The sequence below is a fragment of the Salvelinus fontinalis genome, chromosome 27, assembly GCF_029448725.1.
Source record: "Salvelinus fontinalis isolate EN_2023a chromosome 27, ASM2944872v1, whole genome shotgun sequence".
In the NCBI taxonomy this organism is placed as follows: Eukaryota; Metazoa; Chordata; class Actinopteri; order Salmoniformes; family Salmonidae; genus Salvelinus; species Salvelinus fontinalis.
In genome coordinates, this window is record NC_074691.1 from 6,193,614 (window position 1) to 6,200,756 (window position 7,143).

Genomic DNA, 7,143 nt, shown 5'->3' on the forward strand with positions numbered 1-7,143 from the left:
ACACACACACGATAACATACGCACTATACACACACGTACACATGGATTTTGTGTTGTAGATATGCGGTAGTAGAGTAGGGACCTGAGGGCACACTTAATGTGTTGTGAATGTATTGTAATGTATTTAAAATTGCATAACTACCTTAATTTTGCTGGACCCCAGGAAGAGTAAATAAATACAAATACAAAAATACATGAGTTTGGTTTGGTTCCTGTTCAGATGTTTACATTCTGTACATTTGTTTGTAATGCCACTTTTATATTGTGAATAAAAAATAACATTTTGCTTGTTCTGGTAGCAGTGATTCTAGGTTGTGCTTTGAGTGAATAAAATAAAAACTGTGGATGTGTCTTTGATTTCTAGCTAATCTGTAGTTTATAAAGTCTAATTTAGGATGAGATTGATTAAGTTAGTTCCAAATGGCGTCCCAAATGGCACCCCATAGGGCTCTGGTCAAAGGTAGTGCATGTGTCACACACCCTGGCCGAGAGGGGCTGTGACTAAACTCAGTTCAGTACCATAGATCTGACTACACCACCCTAGGTTTACACCAAGAGGAAAGGGTGTTCTGAATAACAGATCTGCCATAGGCAACACAGGTTCTTTGAGAATGGGCAACCTACCACGGTATTTGCAAACAGAACAGGAAGTAAATCCACGTGTATTGATCATATCTTTACTAATGCTACAGAAATCTGCTCTGAAGCGGATGTAGTGATCCTAATAAAATAGCCATATCTAGAAGAACCAAAGTTCGACAGACTGGACCTAAAATTGTGTATAATACAAGAGGTTTTGCAATGATTCCTATGTCAAAGGTGTAAAAAATATTTGTTAGTCTGTGTGTAATGCAGAACATCCTAATGCTGCACTTGAAGCATTTATGAAACTGCTTCTTCCGATTACTGATAGGCATACGCCCATCAGGAAATCCACTGTTAGACAGCCACATCCACATGTATAGATTTTTTGAAAAACGGTATGGCTGAGAGGGATGAGACTAAGGCAAATAAGTCTGCCAACACAGCAGACGAGCAAACATACAGTAAATTGTGAAATCACGTAACTAAACTAAATTCAGTTGTGTGTTGTACTGCAGGGCAGCTGACTTGGGCCATTATTGCTTTCTGTTTTTACTAATGACATTCTCCTGACTGAATAAAGCCTGGGTGTTTATGTATAGTGTGGGGAAAGTATGTACATTCAGGAAATATTTTAGGTTACATCATCAATCTACTGCCAAAACCCCATAATGCTTTTTTATGCAGCGATTACAGCCTTGAGTCTTCTTGGGTATGACACTACAAGCTGGCTGTCATGTGCCTTTTACTGAGTTGTGGCTTCCGTCTGGCCACTCTACCATAAAGGCCTGGATGGTGGAGTGCTGTAGAGATGGTTGTCCTTCCGGAAGGTTCTCCTTTCTCCACAGAGGAACTCTAGAGCTTTGTCAGTGACCATCGGGTTCTTGGTCACCTCCCCGATCAAGGCCCTTCCCCCCCAATTAGCTCTAGGAAGAGTCTTGGTGGTTCCAAGCTTCTTCCATTTAAGAATGATGGAGGCCACTGAGTTCTGAAGGACCTTCAATGCTGCTGAAATGTTTTGGTACCCTTCTGCAGATCTGTGCCTCGACACAATCCTGTCTTGGAGCTCTACAGACAATTCCTTCAACCTCATGGCTTGGTTTTTACGCTGACATGCAGTGTCAACTGTGGGACTTTAGATAGACAGGTGTGTGCCTTTCTAAATCATGTCCAATCAGTTTAATTTACCACAGGTGGGCTCCAATCAAGTTGTAGAGACATCTCAAGGATAATCAATGGAAACAGGATGCACCTGAGCTCAATTTTGAGTCTCATAACAAAGGGTCTGAATACCAAATAAGGTATTTCAGTTTTCTTATTGGTAATCAATTTGCAAAAATTTCCAAAAATCTATTTTCGCTTTGTCATTATTGGGCTATAGTGTGTAGATTGATGAGTATTTTTTTTAAATATATTTTAGAATAAAGACTAATGTAACAACATGTGGAAAAAGTCAAGGGGTCTGAATACTTTATAAATGCACTGTACACTCACGACTCAACAGTATACACGTCAGCTATGACAGTAAAATAAATAACTGACACCCTTAACATAGAGCTCCATCAGTTTTAGAATGGGTAACTAGCAATAGGCTGGTGCTAAATATCTCAATAATTAAAAGCATCGTTTTTTGGCACAGATCACTCAGTCAATGTTAAACCTCATTTAGGTAAATTGTTGAATAATGTGGCGATTGAGCAGGTGGAGACTAAACTACTGGGTGTAACCCTAGAAGGACCTGGTCACGTGACGGGCATTGGCTAATAAGAAGTGCGATATCTGAGAGAGCCATGTGAGTGAGAGGTGCTTCGGATCACGGCGATTGGCAGCCGGGAGAAGGGAATTATAATTATCATAGTCATCCCAAGGGCACAACGGCCACTTTGCCGCAAAAGGCATGGATGTTTTTAGGGGGCATTATGGCCACACAAGGGGAAGGCCGCTGGGAAATTTGAGGCTTGTGAGAATATTCTCAAGTGTTTGTCAAATTTTGAATGAGAGACTGATAAAGTGTGTGCAGCCTGCATAAGAAACAAAGCAGAGCTCATGCCTTTCATGCAACTTTTTTCAAATCATCATTACAGTCGCATCATGCAGCCTTAGAATGTTTTAAAAATGTAAACATATAGCCCAGCATTTGTATCAATACTGAAGTTGCATAAATAACTCTAAATTAAGCATATAGGAGGACCTGTTTCTTTAACCTCTCAACACAGAATAGCTGCATGTGCTCACACCCTCGGAAATCGATCGGAGAAAATATCCTTTCTATTTTATTCAGCTCTGTTCAATTGTATTCTTCATACTATAAAATAATGTGAAATAATGCCACGGAATTCTAAGCCAATCTTGTCTGCTAAATTAACTAGTGTAGCCCACATTCATATGGCATAGCCAGATCAGGGCCTAACATAAGGACAACTCAGAGTATGCTATTCTGTTCCTCTGAAATAGACTACATTTTGTTTATATCATGTTTCTTTAGACCTGTCGAAAATAAATAATGAATTTATTGTGATGGTGTAGGCTATATTAAATGGATTTATTCCACTTTTTAAAATGTAGATGTTGCAAAGGTCTGCATCAGTGGCTTGTAGGCTATGCGTGGAAGTCAGGAGATGCTAACTATGTTTATGTTAATTGACAGGCCATTTACCGTGAGACCGGCAGTTATTTGCTTGACAATCACCGGCTGACTGCCACAGCACTAGTTGTACCAAAACAAAGGTTCTGTGCACTTCTTTGCACGCCCTTCTTTCTGAAATGATCAATCTGGGTCTTCTATTGATGTATCAGTAGTCTCCATTTAGTACACGATAAATGAACAATATTCAACATATTCTGGAGGCCATCTTCGGTCTCAGGAAGTAGAACTATTTAATCAGCGATCAACAAGATGCCCGGGAATATATCCGCAACTTCAACACCAAGTTTAGCATGTTTGATTTGTAGGGATAGAGCAAATAATATGGGCGAGAGTATGTCTCTCTGCTTTACACCGTAAGGGGTTGGAAACTCTAGCTCCAGAGTTCCTCTATGGAGATGGGAGAACATCCCAGAAGGACAACCATTTCTGCAGTACTGGCCACTATGATAAAGTGGCCAGGCGGAAGCCACTCCTCAGCAAAAGGTACACGACAGCCCACTTCGAGTTCGCCAAAGGGCACCTAAAAACTCTCAGACCACGAGAAACAAGATTCTCTGGTCGGATTAAACCAAGATTGAACTATTTGGCCTGGATGCGAAGCATCACGTCTGGAGGAACCTGGCACTATCCCTACGGTGAAGCATGGTGGTGGCAGTGGCACGCTGTGTTTTTTTTTTCAGCAGCAGGGACTGGGAGACTAGTCGGGATCTAGACAAAGATGAACAAAGCACTCAGGACCTCAGACTGGGGCAAAGTTTCACCTTCCAACAGGACAACAACCCTAAGCACACAGCCAAGACAATGCAGGAGTGGCTTCGGGACAAGTCTCTGAATGTCCATGAGTGGCTCAGCCAGAGCCCGGACTTGAACCCGATCAAAAACCTCTGGAAAGACCTGAAAATAGCTGTGCAGCAAACGCTCCCCATCCAACCTGACAGAGCTTGAGAGGATCTGCAGAGAAGAATGGCAGAAACAGGTGTGCCAAACTTGTAGCGTCATACCCAAGAAGACTTAAGGCTGTAATTGCTGCCAAAGGTGCTTCAACAAAGTACTGAGTAAAGGGTCTGAATGCTTATGTTATGTGATATTTACGTTGTTTTTTTTCTATAAATTAGATTTTTTCCTAAAAAACAGTTTTTGCTTTGTCATTATGGGGTATTGTGCATAGACTGGTAAGGGGAAAACAATATTTTCTTGATTTTAGAATAAGGCTGTAATCTAACAAAATGTGGGAAAAGTAAAGGGGTCTAAATACTTTCCGAAGGCACTGATATACACACTCCGTGTAAGGACCGATGCTGGAGACGAGAAGCAAGTACATGGAGTAAACATTTAATGGAAAACGGACATCAAACAAAACAAGAACAGTGTCTGGAAGGGGGGAACAAAACGACATTACGACAATAATGCTGACATGGGGAACAAAACTGAGGAACAGACAGATATAGAGGGGGCAATCAACAACGTGAAGGAGTCCAGGTGAGTCCAATGAGCGCTGAAGCGCGTAATGACGGTGACAGGTCTGCGTAATGAAGAGCAGCCTGGTGCCCTCGAATGCCAGAGAGAGGGAGCAGGAACAGGCGTGACACTTTGGCTTTCCTATAGCCATTCTCTTCATCAGCAATCTGACCAGACAGCCTGTTATTTAGAATGCAAGAATACAATTTACATCGAGTGCTAATAAGACTTATCCCTCTATGTTCAATGGGATTGGGCTTGATTATGGATTTGTACCATACAGATGGAATAATGCCATTCTGAAAACAAGCCTGAAAGAGTTCAAATATTATTTGGAGCAATTTAGGTGACTTCAAAACTTCATTAGACAAATCATAAATTCCTGTATCTTTCTTTGGTTTAAAATTATTTAAATCTCCACAGAGGTAAATAGCATCATCCCCAGAAAAGGTGTACATTTGAGGCAGCAGGTGGCTAGAGAAAGAACTAGAATCCCGTCCCCATGTAGAGCCGTCAGGAGGCAAATAAGAAGAGAAAATAACAAACCAATATTTTCTGAAATTCGATGCTCAGTCCCATTATGGCATCCACTGATTTGTCCGTCACATTTACTTTATAAGACTCAAGTATCTTGTTTCTAAACAAAAGTCCAACTACACTTTTAACTCGCCTTTATGCTCTCTTACATGCGTTTGTCTATTATGTCAAAACCAAGTACCCGTCCATTTAAATTGAATGCTGACCTGTTAGATGTGTCTCATTCGGGAATACAATGTCAGGATTCAGTGAAAATAAAGTCAATTGTCTTAGCTCACAGTTCAAATCCGTCCAACCTTTAACGTTCCACTGAACAAGAGTAAACTGGTCGGCACTTACTGGCTGGGCACGTGAGTCTCAGTCCTCCTCTATCCATCCTTCCCGACTCCCGGCCCCTGCTACCATCATCAGGACCAGATGAGGCCATTGCATCCTAGATAGACCCTGCTGAACCTTTCGTCACCCTTTAGCTTTTGCTTCTGCCGATGGACAGCCACTTTTTCCTGGACAGACCGCAGTTCCAGCTTGATATTTCTGTAGCGATAAATACTCTATTTACAAAACCTTTTAGTTAAACGTTTGACACAATACACAACACACGTATTTGAATGCCTGCGCATGTGCAGGGGGTAGTCATTCCCATACATGTCTCACATAGAGAGACCGCAGGGCGTTATAGAAAATGAAACGTGAGATGAGCTATCTGCACTGTACAGGATACGATTATGTTTCAGTGCAGTTATAATATAATTCATAGAGTGGGGGGCGCAATATACAGGGGGACTACAAATAATGTACAGTAAGACTATATTTCACAAACATTGTAATGCATGCTTAATGAAAACGACATTATCACCCCTTGGAGTAAAGTATGACTGAAGTTAATACCTGGGAAATAACCACATCTGAAAAGTAAACAGACAGACCACCAGCATCTGCGCCTTTAAAGTCAGTCATCTGAAGAGGACACCAAACCCTCTCCAGACCTCTTGATACAAACAGGCTCCCCCAGACCAAGTCAGGAAGTGGCAACATCTGGTGCATGTGGTCTAAACCGGGCATGGGCAAAGGGGGCACAGGGTGCAGCATCTGGTGCTGCCGCCCTGGACCACGCATGGCCTGGCACGGGAACCCGCTGGGGCAGGTGGGCAGCTGCCTCACATGGCAACAGTTCACCACCAAGCCTAATCAATTCATGTGCCTCTCCACCGACCACCTCAGCCATCTGTCTGGGCCTGGGCCACACACCACACAGGAATACAGCAGCACTGCCATGTTCACTCCGGTCCACACAGAACAACAGAACACACCATCAGAGGCTAGATTGCATGTTGTTATCTTACTAGAGATGTTGCAGACAATGCTGGTACAAAGGAGTGATGCGATTATTGCGTCTCGATTTCAATGTAGGCTACTGACTGGAATTTTGAGGATTGTGAGTATGGAGCTGAAATATTATTTTACAGCCACAAGGGGGCATTCTAAATCTAGGATTCGTAAAACCACAGCATTAAATACTGTGCCAAATTGCTCACATGGACGCTAACTTTGTGTCAGTATAAAGAGTATCTGTTTTGCCTGTTTACTTTTCGTTTTTTCACAAAAAAATCTGCTTACAGAATATCTCTCGCTTTCATCCTTTCATCCATGTGCAGAATCTCCTCCAACTAAACCGTCACAACATTCACAGCAGAACAGCAGGAGAGAGCAGAGAGCTGGACCTGAGGGACTTCGTTCATATCCCCAGGTGAGCTGCTGGAGGGAGCTACTGGACAGCCTGCCAGTACAACCCTGGCTTGGCCTGAGTTCAAGCAGCCAGAGGTACAACTGGGCCATTGACTGTCATAGACTCTGACAAGCACATGTGCGAGGGGTGGGGGTGGGGGGGGTGGGGGGGAACAAAGTGAGTAGGGATCAAA